This window comes from Hyperolius riggenbachi, chromosome 9 (assembly GCF_040937935.1).
Source record: "Hyperolius riggenbachi isolate aHypRig1 chromosome 9, aHypRig1.pri, whole genome shotgun sequence".
NCBI lineage: Eukaryota > Metazoa > Chordata > Amphibia > Anura > Hyperoliidae > Hyperolius > Hyperolius riggenbachi.
The window spans coordinates 26,076,471-26,099,206 of record NC_090654.1 but is presented as its reverse complement, the minus strand read 5'-3'; the positions used below and the strand labels follow the sequence as shown (position 1 = coordinate 26,099,206).

General features: G+C 46.2%; 1 protein-coding gene across 4 annotated transcripts in view; it reads right to left on the bottom strand.

Moving 5' to 3' along the window:
- ARHGEF2 (Rho/Rac guanine nucleotide exchange factor 2) overlaps positions 1 to 22,736 on the bottom strand; it is a 352,466-nt gene that overhangs the window by 277,213 nt on the left and 52,517 nt on the right. For 2 of the 4 annotated variants that reach the window (XM_068252215.1, XM_068252216.1), the window contains exon 2: positions 785 to 900. The exons of 1 other annotated variant lie outside the window; for it this stretch is intronic. The gene's annotated coding sequence lies outside the window, so the exon portion shown is untranslated. Of the gene's footprint in view, positions 1 to 784; positions 901 to 20,384; positions 20,455 to 22,736 lie in introns of those variants that run through there. One more of the 4 variants, XM_068252217.1, reaches the window with a different exon arrangement.

The following is a 22,736-nucleotide window of genomic DNA, read 5'->3' as shown; positions in this document are numbered from 1 at the left end:
CACCAGACTATGAGACTGATCCCGGGTTTGATTGAATCTGATCAGAGAGGGATCTATTAACTGTCCACACACTACAGACAGATATTGGAGGTCGTCCCAGCTCTGCCACCTCCTCAAGTGTATGTTCCTCAATCCCCGCCCACCCCTTAACCCCTGCCCCCCCGGCCGTTGTGTAGTGTTGCATGCACCCCTGTCATACCGCCATGCTTCCTCCTGTGTCTGACGTCTTTTTGAATTGCCACTGCAAGCGCTCGCAACACGTGAAACCGCCACATGTAATTACGTCAGGCGCTTGCAATTCAAAAAGCCGCAGAGCACAGGAGGGGAGGAGTCACGCCGGCATGACCGCTGAGCCTGCAAGGCTGCAACACTCCCCAAAGTCCCGGGATGGTACACATACACTTGGAGGGTGACGGTCATCAGGAATTCGAACCCCACTACTGCTGGGCACCCCATTCAGCCCCTGTGACCAAGATTTTCCAACATGCCTGATTAAACCTTTTGAGAAGAAAACGATCCATCAGGTGGCCATAACCTAGTAAACACTTGAACAGAGGCACCAATCAGAGTAAGGCTCAACACACACCATACAATCTTGGTTGTTCAACCTTACCACTTTCATGTAGTATAAGAGCTTATCCAATCAATCATTCAAGGTATTTTCAATCTCTTGGCCCTTATACTACATAGATTTGGTAAATCTGTACAACCAAGATTGTATGGTGTGTGTTGAGCTTTAAAAACGCTTAAAACAGTTTAAAAATGGAGGAAGTGGTGGACTTACCTCCCCAAAGAAGACTCAATGTCGAATTTCAGACAAAAATTGGCTTTATTTAACTACTCCACAGCGCAACACGTTTGGCAGGTGCAACCGGCTTCATCAGGCAAAATAAGGAGTAACTGGGAAGCATAAAAGAACTTAGCTTAGAACATAGTCCAGTAAACCATGCACTCAAATCATACTATTCATATTAAAATAACCGCAAATTACATCAATAGTGGATCTGATGATCTCAACAGCATACACATTAGATATACAGTCACTGTTAAATAATCTTAAAGTGACCCTAAAGTCAGGAAGAAAAAATGAGTTTAACTCACCTGGGGCTTCCCTCAGCCCCCTGAAGCTGATCGGTGCCCACGCTGACTCCATCACAATAGCAGCATAGGGGGCGCTATTCTGGCTGGGAACGCGGAGAATCACTCGCGTTCCCAGCCTGTCGGCCGGTGACGGCGAAACCGGAAGTCGCCGCCGGCCGGTCCAGGGACATCTGATGGAGTCAGTGTGGGCACCGATCAGCTTCAGGGGGCTGAGGGAAGCCCCAGGTGAGTTAAACTCATTTTTTCTTTCTGACTTTAGGTTCACTTTAAAGGGACACTATCGATTGACATGTTTTTTTCAATTGAGATAGGAAATGTTTGGAAAGTGCTGCTAAGTGTTGGTGTATACATCTGAATCATTATCTCGGGGTTTACTGTTATCTAATCCCTTTCACACTTTTCTGACAGCAGTCTGGTGAAATTCAGCCATGAGGGGAGGGGGATTCCCTTCACAGTGCATCATTAACCGTGTATGTGCAGAGAGCTCAGTCAGAGACAGGCAGAGCTTTCTCGCACAGAGAGCAGAGGAAATGTATCTTATGTGCAACATAAACATCTGTAATTGTGTGTGTGAAACCTGATATATGAAAACAAAAGCCTGTCAGGTAATCTGCTTCAATATTACACTGTTCTTAGCATGTCAAGTTGCAGAGATTCTTACAGATTCATACCTCTGCAAATGAGACATTCCAAACGTAGCTAAAATCTACACACTATGAATTACAGCTTTTACCTCTGATATTTACAGTGATGTGAAAAACTATTTGCCCCCTTCCTGATTTCTTATTCTTTTGCATGTTTGTCACACTTAGATGTTTCTGCTCATCAAAAACCGTTAACCATTAGTCAAAGATAACATAATTGAACACAAAATGCAGTTTTAAATTTTATGGTTTTTATTATTTAGTGAGGGAAAAAAATCCAAATCTGCATGGCCCTGTGTGAAAAAGTGATTGCCCCCCTTGTTAAAAAAAAATACCTTAACTGTGGTTTATCACACCTGAGTTCAATTTCTGTAGTTACCACCAGGCCTGATTACTGCCACACCTGTTTCAATCAAGAAATCACTTAAATAGGAGCTATCTGACACAGAGAAGTAGACCAAAAGCACCTCAAAAGCTAGACATCATGCCAAGATCTAAAGAAATTCAGGAACAAATGATAACAAAACTAATTGAGATCTATCAGTCTGGTAAAGGTTATAAAGCCATTTCCAAAGCTTTGGAACTCCAGCGAACCACAGTGAGAGCCATTATCCACAAATGGCAAAAACATGGAACAGTGATGAACCTTCCCAGGAGTGGCCAGACGACCAAAATTACCCCAAGAGCGCAGAGAAAACTTATCCGAGAGGCCACAAAAGACCCCAGGACAACATCTAAAGAACTGCAGGCCTCACTTGCCTCAATTAACCTATTTTGGTTTCTGGACGTAGAAACTACGTCCAGAAACCATGTGCGCTACCGCGCGGCCGATCGCGCGCGTGCACGCGCACTCCCGGCCGCGGATTCGGTAGTCAGGGAATCAATATATCGGGCTATGAAGCCCGATCACTGATTCCTCTCCCCCGCTGAAAAAGCGACAGCTTCTCTCGGAAGCTGCGCCTTTTCTGGCCGTTCCCTTCCTGATGCGCCACTCTAAGCGTGTGTTACGCTTCGAGTGTTGTCATGTAAACAAACTCATGGCCGCCATCTTGTGGCCAAAAAGTAATACTACACCTGAAAATTAAAATAAATTAAAATCAACACACATTTACATTATAAATCTATTGTTTACCCCCCACCCTCCCAAAACTACCCAAATAAAATGTTTACTATAAATAAAAAAAACCATTACAATTAAAAAAAAAAACATGTAAATATTTACCTAAGGGTCTAAACTTTTTAAATATCAATGTTAAGATGAAATATTTCTATTTTTTTTTATTTTAAACTAGTTAATAGTGATAGATGAAAAATGGAAAAAATGCACCTTTATTTCCAAATAAAATATTGTCGCCATACATTGTGATAGGGACATAATTTTAACTGTGTAATAACCGGGACATATGGGCATATACAATACGTGAGTTTTAATTATGGAGGCATGTATTATTTTAAAACTATAATGGCTGAAAATTGAGAAATAATGAATTTTTCCATTTTTTTTCTTATTCTTCCTGTTAAAATGCGTTTACAGTAAAGTGGCTCTTAGCAAAATGTACCCCCCAAAGAAAGCCTAATTGGTGGCGGAAAAAACGAGATATAGATCAGTTCATTGTGATAAGTAGTGATAAAGTTATAGGCTAATGAATGGGAGGTGAACATTTCTCACGTGAAAACGACGGAACCTGAATGGGTTAAGGTCAGTGTTCACGACTCCACCATAAGAAAGAGACTGGGCAAAAACGGTCTGCAAGGCAGATATCCAAGGTGCAAACCACTTTTAAGCAAAAAGAACATTAAGGCTCGTCTCAATTTTGCTAAAAACATCTCAATAATTACCAAGACTTTTAGGAAAATACCTTGTGGACCGACGAGACAAAAGTTGAACTTTTTGGAAGGTGCGTGTCCCGTTACATCTGGCGTAGAAGTAACATAGCATTTCAGCAAAAGAACATCATACCAACAGTAAAATATGGTGGTGGTAGTGTGATGGTCTAGGGTTGTTTTGCTGCTTCAGGACCTGGAAGGCTTGCTGTGATAGATGGAACCATGAATTCTACTGTGTACCAAAAACTCCTGAAGGAGAATGTCCGGCCATCTGTTCGTCAACTCAAGCTGTAGCGATCTTGGGTGCTGCAGCAGGACAATGACCCAAAACACACCAGCAAATCCACCTCTAAATGGCTGAAGAAAAACAAAATGAAGACTTTGGAGTGGCCTAGTCAAAGTCCTGACCTGAATCCTATTGAGATGTTGTGGCATGACCTTAAAAAGGCGGTTTATGCTAGAAAACCCTCAAATAAAGCTGAATTACAACAAGTCTGCAAAGATGAGTCGGCCAAAATTCCTCCAGAGCGCTGTAAAAGACTTGTTGCAAGTTATCGCAGACGCTTGATTGCAGTTATTGTTGCTAAGAGTGGCCCAACCAGGTATTAGGTTCAGGGGGCAATTTCTTTTTCACAATATAACAATGATGACAATAATCAGGTATGTCCTATGCATTAAAGTGTATGTATAAGGGTGATCGGGCGCACATGTTGAGGCATTCATATCTGCCAGATTCTATCACTATGGTCGCTTAAGGCGCCTACACATTAGACGATGTATGGGCAGATCGACCAAGAGACGGATCTCTCTCTGATCGAATTTTATAAGAGAGATCTGTTGGCTGCCCATACACTGCATGCTGATTCCCGATCCATTTCAGCATGAAATCTCTAAGGAAGAATCAGCCTTGTGACGCCGCATGCACCGGCCCCCGGCGCTGACCCCGCCCCCCCCCCGAATGGAAAATGAGCCCCTCCCCGGTGCCCCATGCAGTATACTTTACCTGTCCATGTCCGCCACTGGCTTCGCCGCAATACGCATAGGCGCACCCAGCATGGTTGCCGGCGTATACGTGGAGCGCATGTGTATTGTTACAAACACGGTCACGTTACCCTGGCAACCACGTGTGGCGCGTACATGCGATTTTGGATGGAGCCAGTGGCGGACACTTTTGTTGTGGTTTGTGACTTCAGTGAAAAAAAAAAATCAGCCTCACTTTGTGGAGAGAGAGACGCGAATTAGCCGAATAGGAGTCGAGGAGAAACTAGTGGTGTGACCTGCAGCAATAAAACCCTAACAGGAGCGATCACCGTCCCGCTTCTATACTACATAATTTACTGTGGTCTGTGTCACTGCTGGGTGTGTGTCCTCTCACTTGTAAAGTCAAGGCAACCCCATCAGGGCAGACTACAGGCCCGTACCCACCTCGCGATTTTGTCCACGATTCTTCCGACAACCGAGGGAATGTCCAGGCAAGAAAAAAAAAACATATACTTACCCGGGGCTTCCTCCAGCCCCTTGCAGCCGGCATGTCCCACACTGACAGTTCTGCTTGCAGCCCCCGGCCCGGAGTCCCGGCAGGTGCAGAGTCCGACCTCTGCTACTGCACCTGCGGGAGCGCCGCTGTCAATCAAGTCCATGTTGTCCGGACTGCGCAGTACACTACGGACAACGTGGACTTGATTGACAACAGCGCAGGCGCAACAGAGGATAACCTCGCGAGGTCGTCCTCTGCACCGGTGGGGACCCCGGGCCGGCGGCTGAGAGCAAAGCTGCGGCGTGGGACATGCCGGCTGCAAGGGGCTGGAGGAAGCTCTGGGTAAGCAGATGGGGGTTTTTTTGCGTGCCTGGACATTCCCTTTAAGCGACGAGCAATCGTTTCCACGATCTCGTGACGTGGGTACAGGTGAGTGATTAGGTGAACAACGCTTTGCGTCATGGCGATAATGACCGGATCTTTAAGATCCCTGACGGCTCCCGCTCAACGTGCCCTCGATCGCTTGAACTCTACTTCGCGCCTGTCGTGTGTTCCTGCGGGCAGGAAAATGGATCGGGAACCTCGTTCGTCGGGAGTCGTCGCTGTGAGGTTTCCCGATCCATCGTTAGTCGAGCATTTAGCTCAAGGCAGCTTTCACACTTATCCCTGTGATTTCTGGCCGCGGTTTTTCATATTTGCAATTCTGCATTTTGCAACTTTTCTGTTCCAAAGGTCTTTTTTTGGTGTCTTCATGTGAGAAATTTCATTATGTAAATTTGTACTCACAGATATAGAGAATTGTGATTGTATCCAGCCCACGCCTCACCAGACGCCACACACAGCAATACCAATAGAGCAATAGCAGTGTGAGCAAGGTTAAAAGCCAGAGTATTTATTGCGGGGTCATAAAATCATTACATCTAGCAACCTGCAGAATCTATAGTGTCAGAGACGGTATTCCCCAACCTCACAGCCGGTTTATACTTTCTGTGCGTTTTCAGAGGCTCTGAGGGGATCATGGAATTGCCTGCTACAGCCATGTGGATTTGTTGCAACTACGTCACACCCCCATAACCTCAGATCAAAAGGATGCAATAACCTGACCACCCCCAGAGCCCAACTAAAAACCTTTGGAACCAGAGCTTTCTGTCATGCTGACCTTACCCTGTGGAACTCCTTGCCAAACAAGACGGCTCCAACCCTGGTTGGATCAAAACTGAAAACTGAAAAGTCCCCTGTTTAGTCTGGCATTTATGATCACATAACTTTTCCCCCTGTACACCTCATTATGTACTGATCTAAGACAAGCTAATGCGCTTTGGGTCCTACGGGAGGAAAAGCACTTTACAAATGTTTTGCTGTTATACTACGCTCAGGGTGGGTCGCTTCACCGATATGTAGTATCTGTCTCAATCATCATCCCACCCCCACTGTCACTAGGCAACAACTATCAACACATCACTATGGGACACAAGCCAGTACTAGGAAGGTGACATTTCCAAGGCTAGATGGAGGAGCAAAGCCAAGAGGACCTACTTCCCCACTGCCTCGTTTCTGTAATTATACCTACCGGACAATACTTAGGCTTTCTCTACATTTAGCACAAATGTGCCCAGTCTAGGTGCCTACATAGTGTTGGTGCTCCAGGAACCATAGCCTCATTGTTCATTCAGCACCTTACTCCTCCCAGCGAAACCAGTCGGACCATATCCTGTGGCTACACATCCTGCAACATCTGCAGCAGAAACTTCCGACTGGTTTCGACCTGATCATTTATGACAATTCAGTGGAGTTGATAAATTTGTTTTTCATCAATGTTTGTTTTTCTCCTACAGGAATTCAGGTGTCGGAAGGTCTGATCAAGCGCCCCTCTCTCGCAACCTCCCTATTCCCAAACTACGGTCCTCTTCCGTTCCCCAGACTGGAACACGACATTACTCACTCTGGCATTCTTTTTTACATAAAAAGGAGAGAGAAGAGAGCGCCTCTATGGTGCAATACTCTTTAAAAACCTGCTGGGCATTCTGATTATGCGCAGCCGCACGGCTGCGCATTTTTTTTTATACCGGGTAGCGGCGGATCGGCGGCGATCGGAGAAACACGCAGCTAGCAAAGTGCTAGCTGCGTGTTTAAAAAAAAAAAAAAAAACTTATTCACCTGAGCGGTGGCCTCCGGCGTCTCTGGATGAGCCTAGCTCGTCCAGAATGCTAGGGAGGTTAAATCAGTTTGCAAAATTGCTAAAGAAATGCACGTACAAGATCACATAAATTTGCAAGCGGATCTCACATGCCCAATGTTCCACTCCTCGGATGTCGACCGTGGCCAGCGGGGGACATCAACAAGGGTAAATGGTATGTCTGGAGTCCAGTCAAGCTTCGTATGTCGGGTGATAATGATGACGCGTTTCGGCGCACCAGTGAGTCTTTGTCAAGTCAGGAACTGACATCCGAGGAGTAGAACATTGAGCATGTGAGATATGCTTGCAAATTTATGTGATCTTGTACCTGCATTTCTTTTGCAATTTGCAAACTGAATTAATGGTATTGCACCATAGAGGCGCTATCTTCTCTCTCCTTTTTCTGATATAGACGCCTGTCACATCCCAACACTGAGAGAGCTGCTCTGGACCCTACCTTTCCTCCTTTCATTGTCTGACACAGGCTTTGGAGATCTGATTCCCTTTGGACATGTTATTCCTTAGTCCTGGTTGTAACACGCAGCGCGCATATATTTGTCTACTGTATTATTTTTTCAGAGCCTGAGGAACTGTTAATCATCTTTCTGCAGGATCCTGATGGTAACTGGTCTTATGTAAAGTGGTATCTGTGGTGGCATGTTTCCCAAAGCTCTTTGTCATGATATGTCCTAAACATGTATAACAAGACCCTGAAGGACATATTAAAATACAGTAGTTTCTCTGAAAGTACTCTTGAAACTCCTCAAACTGTTCCTGGGTGGAAGACCAAAAATACAGAGTAATGTCCAAATGCCCTAACCATGTCCCCAAGTATGCCATGAAGGAGTTACTTTCATTAGACATTGGTCTCCTCTTAACCGGCAAGAACTAAGTTAACAAATGGTGGGACCACAGAGATGGGACGGCATCAAATCGCATCTCCACATCCTTTGTCTGTGGAGGTACCTCAAGGCTCTGTCTTTGGCCCCCTCCTCTTTTCCATCTACATGCACGGTCTTGGCAACTTAAAGCATACCCGAGCCAAAACGCTCATTAAAAACAGGGGAACCAGGCATGTATTGCAGCCCACATGCTCCCCCAGTTTCTTCTCTGTCCCTCTCAGTTCTTACTTGAATCACCGGAGCAGTTAGTTTTGGATCGCTGGAGTTGGGCAGTAGTGCGCAGGTGCCCGTCATTGTGACGTTGTGTGAGTGTGCAGAGCGGCAGATTGTCTGGCTGTCCTCCTGACTCTCTGCCTCTAAAGCCCAATCTACACGATACGATTCTTTGTGCGATTCGATTACGATTCTATTTACGATCCTATTAAATCCGACATGTCTGATTGGGATTCGATTTGATTCAATTCGATTTGCCATTGCAAAACAATGGCAAATTGAATTGAATTGAATCGAATCCCGATCAGACAAGTCGGATTTAATCGGATCGTAAATAGAATCGTATTCGAATCGCACAAAGAATCGTATCACGTAGATGGGGCTTTATACCTTTAGGTCCAGGTTCTATTGCCCAAAGTCTGGCAAAGAGAAAAAAAAAACTCAGTTCTATTATTCTCATAGATAGAGCCTCTGAAATAGCAAAGGACGCATTTAATGGTCAGGCTGACTGACAAGCGCATGTTCCAGCACCACATTACTTAAAGAGAACCAGAGATGAAGCATCCTCTTGTATTTTACCTTATAAATCAGTGGGAACATGACAGTAAACACCTAATCTGCTCTTTGTTTCATTGTTCTCTGTTTAATTTGCCTGTTATCACCTCTGATAAGAATCCCCGACTGAGCAGTCAGCTCAGCTTTGCTACAGAATGATTATAGCTGAGACTGTGTTCTTTGGTGTCTTTTCAGGTCCAAACCTGCCCCCTGCTGGCTCTGCTCAGGAATCATTATAGCTGAGTCATTATAGCAAAGCCAGACTCAATGCTCAGTCCGGGATTCTTATCTCAGCTAGATAACAGACACTTTTAGCAGTGAGGATGAAACAGAGAGCAGAGTAAATGTTTTCTCTAATGTTCCCACTGATATACATGGTAAAATACATGAGGTTGCTTCGTCTCTGGTTCCCTTTAAGCCTTAATTTACTACACATCAGTCATCAAATGATGCATAATTCTTCAGACATTACATTAGTAAACATTAATTTGTCTCTTTGCGCATTTTGTGCTAAAGGTGGGAATACGCTGCTGGACGGTAAACCATTTATTCCAAACGCCTGAACTACCAGAGAATAAACTCCCAGTGTGAGATAATGACGTCTGGGAACAGTCCCTGAGAGGAATAGAGCGTGTGTGAGGCCCTGTCACTGACTGAGCTCCTATCAGCCTTGGGTGGGGCAGAGGCACACGTCACCCTCCTGGTCAGCTGTAACATAAATACCGGAATTCTGGCCACCCTGAACTGAGAGAAGCCAAGTACTAGTCATTCAGACATATAATGAGAACAGTTTCACTTAACCCCACCATGTCCCTGGGACCGAGGCCAAGAGAATGGCTAATTTCCTCCAGAAACAGCACTACAATAAGTATGAATGTCACAAAGCCTCTGACATCCCGTCCCTTCCCATGCTGACAGATACTTATACATTCTGCAGATTATTCCATTACTGGCCTCTCTAGAGATCTGCAGAACATTGCTCTGCCCCTCCCCCTCCTGACAGATACATATTGTATATATTCTGCAGATTATCCCATTACTGGCCTCTCTAGAGATCTGCAGAACATTGCTCTGCCCCACCCCCTCCTGACAGATACATATTGTATATATTCTGCAGATTATCCCATTACTGGCCTCTCTAGAGATCTGCAGAACATTGCTCTGCCCCACCCCCTCCTGACAGATACATATTGTATATATTCTGCAGATTATCCCATTACTGGCCTCTCTAGAGATCTGCAGAACATTGCTCTGCCCCACCCCCTCCTGACAGATACATATTGTATATATTCTGCAGATTATCCCATTACTGGCCTCTCTAGAGATCTGCAGAACATTGCTCTATCCATCTACCACCTGACAGATACATATTGTATATATTCTGCAGATTATCCCATTACTGGCCTCTCTAGAGATCTGCAGGACATTGCTCTGCCCCTCCCCCTCCTGACAGATACATATTGTATATATTCTGCAGATTATCCCATTACTGGCCTCTCTAGAGATCTGCAGAACATTGCTCTATCCATCTACCACCTGACAGATACATATTGTATATATTCTGCAGATTATCCCATTACTGGCCTCTCTAGAGATCTGCAGAACATTGCTCTGCCCCTCCCCCTCCTGACAGATACATATTGTATACATTCTGCAGATTATCCCATTACTGGCCTCTCTAGAGATCTGCAGAACATTGCTCTGCCCATCTACCTCCTGACAGATACATATTGTATATATTCTGCAGATTATCCCATTACTGGCCTCTCTAGAGATCTGCAGAACATTACTCTGTCCCCTCTACCTCCTGACAGATACATATTGTATATATTCTGCAGATTATCCCATTACTGACCTCTCTAGAGATCTGCAGAACATTGCTCTGCCCATCTACCTCCTGACAGATACATATTGTATATATTCTGCAGATTATCCTATTACTGGCCTCTCTAGTCTAGAGCCATTAGAAAAGATCTCTGACCTCCCAGAAAGCTCTGGGGTGGGGGGAATTCTGCATAATAAACAGCCCAGGCTGTGACATCACTGGGAGGGCGAGGCCACATATGAATATACAGCGTTATATACTGAATGCTGAATTAAGGAAAACACCCACAAAAGTGGGTATTCTGAATAATTGACTGGTGGCTGGATGGTGTAATGGTTAAGGGCTCTGCCTCTGACACAGGAGACCTGGATTCGAATCTCGTCTCTGCCTGTTCAGTAAGCCAGCACCTATTCAGCAGGAGACCTTTGGCAAGTCTCCCTAACGCTGCTACTGCCTATAGAGCGCTCCCTAGTGGCTGCTGCTCCGGCGCTTTGAGTCCGCCAGGAGAAAAACGCGATATAAGTGTTATTTGTCTATTTGTCTTGTCTTCTTCTATATGCCATTACAGTGCCTCTTTAACATAGTTCCCAGAAGAGTGACAGTCCCTCTTTGGGAGCCCTGTCCCTCTGTCCCTCTTTCCTCCTCATTTGTCCCTCTTTCAGGACTTTGCCCCTCTTTATATGTAAATATATATTTCTCTACTAAAAAATCTGTTTGATTAACTCTAAACTTTATTCCCATCCTTTAAATTGATATATTACTAATTGTAAAATGTTAATATGAAGGAAAATGAACTAGGATAGAAAAGACCAGTGTGGTTTATATTATAAAACAACATAATTTTCTTATGAAATCTTTATGGTATGGGTGACTAGAGGTGTGATGGGGGCGTGATCAGGGGTGTGGCTTAAGTGTCCCTCTTTCTCATCTCAGAAAGTTGGGAGGTATGCTTTAATGCAGGAAACTTTGCGGGTGTAGTAATTCCACAATATCATATTTCTGATATCTCCCCGTGACCTCACCTCAACTTGCAAAAAAAACAAACCCGTCCCCGTCCTGCCAGTCAACCAAATGGCTCCTGTGACTTGTACCTGTAACTATTCCAGGATCGTCACATCAAACACCAGAGTGGCCACAAGATCTGAGCATTATTCGGAGCAATTAGACCTGCCTGATGTTTTTGGGTGTAGTTTCCTCTAATCCAACATTCCTTGGCTCTGGTAGGATGACATTGTGTGTGTGACTCCTCAGAATGACACGTTTGTGGCAGATCAGAGCCGGTCTGATGTCACGACAGTTCGGGCCACTGTGACCTCGTTGGCAAGGACATTGCTCTTTCATTAAAGGGAATCTGTAGTGAAAATAAACTTGTGAGCACGGTAGCGTAGTGGTTATAGTGCTCTCGCCTTGCAGCGCCGGGTCCCTGGTTCGAATCCCAGCCAGGTCAACATCTGCAAGGAGTTTGTAGGTTCTCCCCGTGTCTGTGCGGGTTTCCTCCGGGCACTCCGGTTTCCTCCCACATCCCAAAGATAAGTTAATTTGATTCCCCCTAAATTGGCCCTAGACTACAATACACACACTACAGGATACATACATAGACATTAAACCCAATCTACACGATACGATTCTTTGTACGATTCAATTACGATTCTATTTACGATCCGATTAAATCCGACATGTCCGATCAGGATTCGATTCAATTTGATTTGCCATTAGAAAACAATAGCAAATCGAACTGAATCAAATCCCCATCGGACATGTCGGATTTAATCGGATCGTATATAGAATCGTAATTGAATCGTACAAAGAATCGTATCGTGTAGATTGGGTTTAAGACTAAGGTAGGGATTAGATTGTGAGCCCCTCTGACAGACAGTTATGTGACAAGACAATATACTCTGTACAGCGCTGAGGAAGATGTCGGCGCTATATAAATACTAAATAATAATAATAATATAATGAATTTTATGTGTAGTTCAGCTAAGAAATAGAACATTAGTAGCAATTGCGATTAGCAAAATCGCAATCGCAGAACATGCAGCACTTTGGGAGCGTTTGCGCTTCAATGTAAAGTATTGAAGCGTTGGCAAACCGCTCATGTATCGCTACACACAGTGATTTCTCTGCGATTTTAAATGACTGAAAACTGTAAAAAAATTATAAATTGAAAGGACCAATCAGAATTAAAATCGCAAATCGCTGGCAAAAAGCTTACGCTTTATAAAATCGCTCCCAAAAGCACCGGACAACGCTCATGAAATCACTCACAAAATGCTAATTAAAAACACTACCGATTGCTCTAGCGATTTGTAGTGTGTTCCAGGGCTCATATTGTTCCCAGTACAGGAAGAGTTAGGAAACTTCACTTGTTATCTATGCAAAAGAGCTTCTCTGAGCTCTCCCACTAATTTAGTCAGAGAGCAGTGATGTTTTCTGAAGCACTTATCTCAACCTGTCTCTCGCTGTTTCTTGTTTGTTTAAAGGAAACATCCAAGGAGTAAAAAAAAAAAAAGATCCACTTACCTGGGGCTTCCTCCAGCCCGTGGCAGCCGTCCTGTGCCCTCCCCGCAGCTCCGGAGGTCTTCTCCGCTGCAGGCGCAGTAGTCCTGATGAAGTCGGCCAGACCACGCGACCCGCGCGGTGCAGTGCAGTGCAGGAGACGCCAACCCGGCGAGGTCGGGTTCTGCAGCGGAGAAGACCGGGAGCCTCCGAAGCTGCGGGGAGGGCACAGGACGGCTGCCACGGGCTGGAGGAAGCCCCAGGTAAGTGGATCATTTTTTTTTACTCCTTGGACCTTTAAATTTAAGGTTTTACTGCCAGGAAGTTCAAAGGGTCATTAGCTTTGCTCTTTTTCATCATTTAAAATGCAGTATGCAGTTTGTCTACTGCAAATATTAGAAAAAAAGCTATAACTGAAAATAAAAATATGAGATTCTTTTCTTTGCCACTAATGTTCTATTAATTATCCGTACTACACATACAATTGATTATATTGTAAGTTTTTTTCTGCTTCAGCATCACTTTAAAAGGAGACTGAAGCCTATTTAAAAAAAAAAAAAAAAAAAACACAACAGATACTCATACAGGGTCATACAGAGCCTTTCTGGTCCCCGCGTTACATCACTGGCTCCCATTAGCAGTCTCCAATGGTTCTGAGACTTCTCTCTGCCGCTTCGGATGTCTTCAGGAGCCTGAGTGCTCCTGAAAACAGGCCGTGCCATACTGCGCCTGCACCAGCCCCCTCTCTCTCGCGCACGCGGAGTACAGAACCTCCCGTCTTCAGAAGCATTCGGGCATCTTCATCTATGGGCCAGTCCTACTCTCCATAAATATGGGGACTGGGTTCTGGCCCATCAAGAGCTAATAAGAATCCTGAGATATTAATGGTATTCAATTCTGGGTTCATCTGACGTTACAACGTGATAATATGTATGAAGCCAATGGCAAGACTACCCAAACCTGTACTGTAATTATTCTTGTTCCTTTTGTTATTACCCTTTTATCTCTCTGTTTGATGACTTGCACTAAAACTGCAATCTTGCTTGTTAAAATTTCTCTATGTTGAAAAATTTAATAAAAATATTGAAACAGAAGCATTCGGGCATCCGAAGCCTCCCGCAGTTGGGTATTCAATCCGAGGATCCAGCGCTGGAACGAGTGGACTATGAGTGGACAGGAAGGCTCTATAGGACCAAGAGCCTCCCCTCTCCTTAGGTAAGCATCTGGTTTGTTGCAAAGCTTTGGGTGCGTGCCCCCCCCCCCCTGTCTACAAATCTTTGTCTGCAAAACTTTGATTGATTTCTTATCAGTGGTCGAGCAGATGCAGTTATTAGAACAATTGTGCAAAGAGCAGAGTTTTTTTTCTCTCCGTGCCCTTAGTTGTATCTCAGGACAGGGAAAATAAACTTCTTCTCCCACAGGGTCCCCTGAAGCTTGTGGGCCCCCCTGCAGATGCATCCCTTGCAGGGTCTATTGCTATGCCCCTGCGTTTCAGACTCTGTTTAACGTCACCACATTTCTCGGAGTTTGTCAGCTCGTAATGCTCGGACGCGGGGATGCCTGGCACAGGCAAGTACAGTGGGGGGCATTGCAGGAAGTGGCGAGCGATGGTATACAGCGCTGGAACGCAGAAGAAAGAGGTAATTAATTCACCGCCTGCTGCGCTTATAGCTGGAGGGGGAGAGCTGACAGGGAGCAACAGGTTAGGGAGGGGGGGGTCCAACATCACTGTGCCTGCTGCCCCCCTACCTGGGTGCTACCCTCTCCAGGCTACCTATTCTGGGGGCAACTGTACTACCAATGGGGGGGGCATCCTCACAAGTTTGCCTCAGGCGGCAAAAAGTCTAGAAACGGCCCTGTTGACAGGTGAGACAAAATAAATAAAAGGTGGCGCACTATATACAAAGTGTGTCTTACTAGACATGTTTCACCCAAATTGGGCTTCGTTAGGAGTACAGAAAACAACAACAGCGTTATGTATGAAAAAAATGAAAGTAAAAAAACCCCACCAGGTCAAATTTACATACAACAGAGCATATAGCCCAAGTCAGGCAGACGTTATTAAACTTTTAGGGTTGTATCACAAAGGCTCTCGCCTTACATCGTGTCACTTTATCTGTGTGACACCACCGCGTACCGCAGCTGCCGTCCGCCTCTCATCTGCTGGGTAAGCAATGAAGACAAAAGGTGTTCCGTATCAGTAGTTTCATCGGAACAGTTCTATAATTCGATCTGATAATGTGATTGAATTCCATGTCAACTTTGGTATTGTACAAGCGTACACGTACCATCGTCCAGGCAGGGTTCAGGACTCGATCCCTCAATCGACAGCTCCAGGCCAAGTTCTGTACAGACTTGTCGCAAGCCTGGAGGCTATTGAGGCGTCTGTTGCTATAAAGGAGACGGAAGGACGGCCCACAATGGGAGTGGTTTCTGGCAGGTGGGGCGAGTAGTAGAACAAAGTGCTCGGGGCTGGTCGGGAGTCGAACATTCATCAAAAGTCAGCGCAGGTTTAAAAAGTCATTGTATGTAGGGAATGATAATTCTTCACCACAATACATCAAATGCTCAGAGGTAGGTATCCGTCAAACATCAAAACAAGAAAAGGCTTACCTGCTCCCAACAACCCACATTATAAGGTTGTAAAATGGCTCAGGTCACAGATGACGTCCAGTCGAGCATTGCCAAAGATCCCACACACTGTTTCTAAAATCTATTAAAAAGTGGAAACGACTTGATTACTCAATGGACAGTTTTGGACCAAGTTTTGTACAGGTGGGTCGCTAGTCTGGAGGCTATCAAGGCATCTGTTGCTATAACGGGAGGAGGAAGGACGGCCCACAATGGGAGTGGCTTCTGGCAGGTGGGGCAAGTAGAAGAACAAAGTGCTCTGGGCTGGTCAGGAGTCGGACGTCGCCAAAGATCCGACACACTGGATCTAAATCTATTAAAAGGTGGAAAAGACTTGATCCCTCAGTGAACAGTTCTGGGCCAAGTTCTGTACAGACGTGTCGCTAGCCTAGTTATAGAGGGGAGAAGGAGGATGATCAATGATGGGAGTGGTTTCTGGTGGGTGGGGCGAGTAGGAGAACAAATCACTTGAGGCTGGTCAGGAGTTGGACGTCGCCAAAGATCCGACATGTTGGATCATAAATCTATTAAAAAGCAGAAAGGACTCAATCCCTCAATCAACAGTTCTGGGACAAGTTCTGTGCAGGAGTTGGCGGTGCTAGTATGTCACATTCATCCAGGAGAAGAACAGATAGAGGGAATGACAACCATCTTAAAGACAAGAGAATGGAAGGGGGCTGGAGCAGTGACCATGCATCCAGCACAGATCATGAGACCTGCATTCTGGGCACAAGACATGGGAGTGGATCTAGTACTGGGGTCAGCTGAAGAAGCACAAGAACAGCTACTGAGAATTACACATAAACATGACACTGAGCTCCCATTCTCATTCTAGGAACATAGACTGTTCTGGGCAATAAATATAAAAGATAGTTGCTGAGAACTTAGTGGTAATAGCTGGTAAAGCAGTGTTCTCCCCAGGCTCTTTTAGACGGGCGCTCCAGCCGGCTAATTTTATTGAGCACCCGGCTGTCATCTGCTTTCCTCCTCATCCTCCTCCTATGCTGCAAATAGCGTTGCACCAGCCCCTGCATTCCCCCATCTTGCCACCTGGCTGGAAAAAAATTCTGGGGAGAAGGCTGTAAAGTATCTTCCTATTCCTGACTGTAGTGTTCAAGCAGACCTGAACTCAGAACTTCCTCTCTGTTCTAAAACATAAGTAACAGCATAATAACCTTTAAAGAAAAACATTTCTGTGTTACAGCTGATACAAATCCTGCAATAAATCTGCAGTGTGTCTATTTCCTGCTTTCATGGAGGCAGACATAGGGCTAAAACCCTGTGTTTACAAATTAGCTGCTCTGCCAAGGCTTCCCTGAGCTGACAACCGAGAGATCAAATTACACTGGTGATTAGTCTCAGATTAGACAGGCTGAACTCTCTAAACACATACAGGGGGCATTTATCTCCATTTTCCTCCTGTCCTGTGCAAGAGTTCAAATCCACTTTAAAGCAAATCTAAGATTAAAAAGTAAAAAAATATAGATACTTACCTCAGGAGAGAGAAGCCTGGAGATCGTGTAGGGGCTTCCCCCCGTCCCTTTCCATCCCTCCAATTCCAGCGATGAGACCCGCGAAGCTCACCTACACCGCGCAGGTGGCTCCAGCCTGCACAGCTGCTTCGAGAAGGCCCCCTGTTAGAGTGGCGGGCGACAAGCTGTCTGCACCTGCACAGGGCAGGTGACAAGCTCCATGGACAAGGCCTTGTTAGCAGGATTGGGGTCCTCTCAGCGCTAGAACAAGAGGGAGGAAGAGGGCTACATGCTTCCGAGGCTTCTCTCTCCAAAGGTAAGTACCCAAATTGGGTGGGGGGGTTACCCTTCAGAGTCGCTTTGATTAGGTCCAGCCGATCGACCAACTGATTCGATTATTATAACCAGATGAAAATCGGTGTTGCCAAGTGCATTCTTGATAGACGATGTAACCAATTTCAGGCTGAAATTGATGACATTAATTGGTCAGACGTGCTGCAAGATGTCAGGCCGACTTGCTCGATCGGGTGTGTGGTGGTAGCAGCGATATTAGGATGATCTATGAAACCCCTGGCGCTGTTCTTGCAATGTAGATGTGCTGTAATGTGCATTTATACATTACCTGTCCTGTGTCGCGGTGCCCGTCTGTCTTCCACTGTTCTTCCATTAGTCGCATACATGCTGCCGGCGCATGACATCACACACGTACCACACCGGCAGCGTGTATGCAGCTAATTGAGGAGAGAAAAAGACGGACAGGCATATACCTAACATACATACACACAGGGCTGTGGAGTCGGAGTCGAGGAGTCGGGGCAATTTTGGGCACCCGGAGTTGGGTGATTTTTGTACAAAATCGACAGCCCTGTTAAATATTAGACTAAGGAGTCGAGGAGTCGGAGCCATTTTGGTTACCCGGAGTCAGAGTCGTGGTTTCATAAACTGAGGAGTCGGAAGATTTTTGTACCCACTCCACAGCCCTGCATACACACACAGCAGCTAGGCGGCGGACACAGCAGACTCAGATGATTCCGAAGAGATTTCATGCTGAAATCGCTCGGGAATCAGCCTGTGGGGTATGGGCAGTCAACAGATTTCTCTCTAATCAAATTCGATTACGAGAGAGATTTGTCGAATCTGCCCATCACCGTTAATCAGGCGACTTGGCAATTATCAGAATCGAATCGGATTACAATCTGTGCTGCCAAGTGCAAGCCCGAATGGCAATGCAACCAATTTTGTCCCGAAACTGGTCGAACGTGCTGCAAGATGTCGGGCCAACTTAATCGGACTTCGCAGTTGTAACGGCGTGAAATTTCAGGATGATCACCGAATGTGGTGAAACCAACGGCGCTGTTCCCCCCAATGTCCCCCCTAACTGTCCTACCGGTGCAAGTTATACCTTACCTGTCCGCGGCCTCTGCTTATCGTCTGCTGCCTCCGGGATACCTCCGTTCTGCATACACGCGCGCCCCACGTGGTTGCCAAATAAGGGCGCGCATGTGTGACTTCAGACATCATACACACAGCCACATTACTTGGCATTCGTGTATTCAGAATGGAAGTATCGCAGAGGCAGCAGAGAACAAGCAGGGGCCGCAGACAGGTAAGATATAACTTGCACCGGGGAAGGGGGGACATTTAACATTAGGGGGACAGCATCAGGGCGGTGAGGAGGCGTCACAAGGCCGATTGCAGATCGATTTCAGCAAGAAATTGATCGGGAATCAGCCTGCAGTGTATGGGCAGCTGACAAATTTCTCCCCGATCAGAATTAATCGAATCTGCCCATCATCGCTAGATATATGGCCACTTTTAAGCTCCATCTACACCAGGGGTCTCAAACTCAATTTACCTGGGGGCCGCAGGAGGCAAAGTCAGGATGAGGCTGGGCCGCATAAGGAATTTTCCAATCGCGGCGCATCGCCGCCTCTGCCCGCCCCTCTCACTCTTCCTTCACAGAGAGGGGCGGGGAGAGGGGGCGATGCTCCGCGATTGACATCAGGAGGGGCAGAGCTGAAGCTGAAAGCTCTGCCCCTTCCAGGAAATGCTGGCGGATTGCCCCCCGGGCGATTTGGGGGCTCTGCAGCCCTCGTTTAGCGGTGGGGATGCGGCGGATTACTTGGGAGCACTGAAGCAAACTATAAGGCCTGGAACCCACTGAAAACCGCAAACGCAAAACGCAACCGCTAGCGTTTTGCCTGAGCGGTTTGCAAGCGGATTCATGCGCGTTTTTGGTCGTGTTTTGCAACATTGTATTTTTTTCCCCAGCGGGTGCCTAGCGTTTTGCGTTTTGCGTTTTTATCCTGATTGGTCCTGTGAATTATTTTTCATTTTGTTACAGTGTGCTGAACCGCAAAACGCTGGCAAAACCGCTCAGTTTAGGTTTTGCTGAGCGTTTCCGCTAGCGGTTCAATACTTTACATTGAAGCGCTAACGCTCCCAAAATGCTGCATGTCCTGCGTTTGCGTTTCTGAGAAACGCAAACGCTCCTGTGGAAGTTGCCCCATCCATTAACATTAGCCCAGCGTTTTGGCAAACTGCTAGCGTATCGCAGTGCTGCCAAAATGCTGCCAAAAGCGCTCCTGTGGGTTCCAGCCCTTAGGAAGCTTTTGCCAGCGAGGGCCACAAAATATTGTATCGAGGGCCGCAAATGGCCCGCGGGCCGCGAGTTTGAGACCCCTGAATTCTACACCATAACATTTTGGTACAATTCAATTCATTAATTTGATTCAATCTGACATGTCTGATCGAATTGAATCCTGATCGAACATGTAGGATTGGTTCAAATCGATGAATCGAATCACACACAAAAAAAACAAAAAACAAACTGTATAGTGTGGATGGGGCTTTACAGAGCTGCAAGCTGTCAATGATCCCAGTCTGTGCCCCACCCACTTGTAGACTGTGCATGAGGCAGCAGCCCAGCCCTATAGAACAGTTAGCTCAGGTATAGATTTGTTCTATATACAAGCATTTAACAGAATATCGATTATAGACAAACAAATGTTTGTCGAGGAAAAAAAAAGTCCAGCTTTAGCAAAATACAATGAGGAATATACCTGCCTAGTGCCTGCTCCCCCACTTCACACACAGGCCGTTTTCTGCTCTCTCTGCAACCACCACGTGACCATCCCGCCCTTCTCGATTCACTTCCAGCCACGCCCCTCCAGTCACATGTTTCCAACTAATCCACCTAGTAATGCCACGCCTCTCTATCAGTCAGCAGCACAGAGGCGTGACTGGCTTCAGCAGACAGGCAGCAGGGCCTTCTCTCCCTGCACACTCATGTGACCAAAGGGGCGTGGTTCAGACAGTATGAGGTGGGGAGAAGTTGAGAGGCCCCTCTGGAGGTCACTGAGGAGCAGATGAGAATCAGTGAATTTATTGCTGCAGGTAAATATTTTTTTTTTTTATTTCATTCTATTTTGCAATCCACCATCTTTATATCAGAAACTGCTATACAGAAGTGTGAGAATGTGCCAGTCAGTGGATCAGAAATGAATAACAATGAATCCGGCTCTGCGCAGTTAGTTACTCTTGCAGCAAGGTGGGAGTTTGTGAGCAGATTGTATCCCAAAGACAGTACTGTCACCATGGTAGCCAAAAAACAAAACAAAAAGAATTTGAATATATAGACAGTTTTCTTAGCAAACTTAAAGGGGAACTAAAGTAAGAGGTATACGGAGGCTGCCATATTTATTTCCTTTTAATCAATACCAGTTGCCTGGCAGCCCTGCTGGTCCTTTTCTCTGCAGTAGTTTCTGAATAACACCAGAAAAAAGCATGCAGCTATTCTTGTCAGATCTGACTTTAATGTCAGAAACACCTGATCTGCTGCATGCTTGTTAAGGGTCTATGGCTAATAGTATTAGAGGCAGAGGATCAGCAGGAGAGCCTGGCAACTGGCATTGCTTAGATAGAAATAAATATGGCAGCCTCCATATCCCTCTCGCTTCAGTTGTCCTTTAAAGTGTACCTGAGATGGACAATAGTGCAGTATTTCTACTTACCAGAGGCCCCCGCCAGCCCCGTATGGTCGGTGGGCCCCCTCACCATCCTCCCTGGCTGCTCTGTTGACTCCTGGTCCCGTCAGTCATGCTCCTCTACGCAGGCGCAGAACGTATATGGTTGCAGGGGAGCAACGGGGGCATGATGGGTGAAATTACCTGAGGTGATCACGGGTCAACGGACCGTTGTGCCTGTGCAGTAGTACTGTGCAGGCGCAGAATACCCCAGGGGATGGGAACAGTGGGAGCGCTCGGCCGGGCTGGGCATGCGCAGAGACTGACCAGAGTATAGTGAGTCGAAGCGCTAGAGCGGAGGGACCGAAGAGGATGGCGAGGGAAGCCAGGGTGCACGTGGAGCTGGAGGAAGCCCCAGGTAAGTATAAATAGAGGCCTGTACACTTTACAGCAAACCTGATGCGGATCCAAACAACAACGTTTGATACTAATTTAAAGTGTATACGGTGGCCCCGTGATCGAATCGGACAGGAAAATGTGGGCAATGCAGGTGGCCATCACAACCCATAGAACTGCTGTTTTTGGAGACACAACAAAGACACAGAACATTTATATCGCGCTTTTCTCCTGGTGTACTTAAAGTGCCAGAGCTGCAGCCACTAGGGAGCGCTCTATAGGCAGTAGCAGTGTTAGCGAGTAGGGCTGCTCAAATCCGATCCGGGAGACATCCGGATAGTTGCTATCTGGATATCTCCCAGTAAACCTGTGCAGGGTGGGCGGGGGTCAATCTTACCTGTCTGACATCTTCTTCGTTCGTCCCTCGGCGCCTCCCACAATTCGTTCCACACGCGTCACGTGATTACAAACACTTCCTCCTTCAACCCGGAAGTAGAAAGTGTTTGTAATCACGTGACCGCCGCTTGGACCGCATCGTGGGAGGCGACAAGGGATGGACCGAAGATGATGTCAGACAGGTAAGATTGATCCCCGCCCACCCTGCACAGGTATCTGGGTGAAATCCGGATAGCAACTATCCGGATGTCTCCCGGATCGGATTTGAGGAGCCCTGTTAGCGAGTCTTGCTCAAGGTCTCCTCACTGAATTGGTGCTAGCTTACTGATCAGGAAGAGTTGAGATATGAACCCAGGCCTCCCGTGTCAGAGGCAAGCCCTAAGGGCCCTTTAACACAAGGGCAATTTGCAGGCATTTACAGCGGATTGCGGAATCGCTAGTGTAATGTAAAGTATATGGCAGTGATCTCAATGACACGATCGCCGGTGATTCGCAGTAATTTTTTTGTGAGAGTTCAATCGCGATTCCAATGTTAAAAAAAACACGAATTGCGTTAGTTTAAAAATCATAAAAAGTACAGTAAATAATGTGTTTACAGGAAAAAAAAACGCTGCCGCAAAACAATAGCGATTTTGCTAGAATTTTGCAATCCTAGTC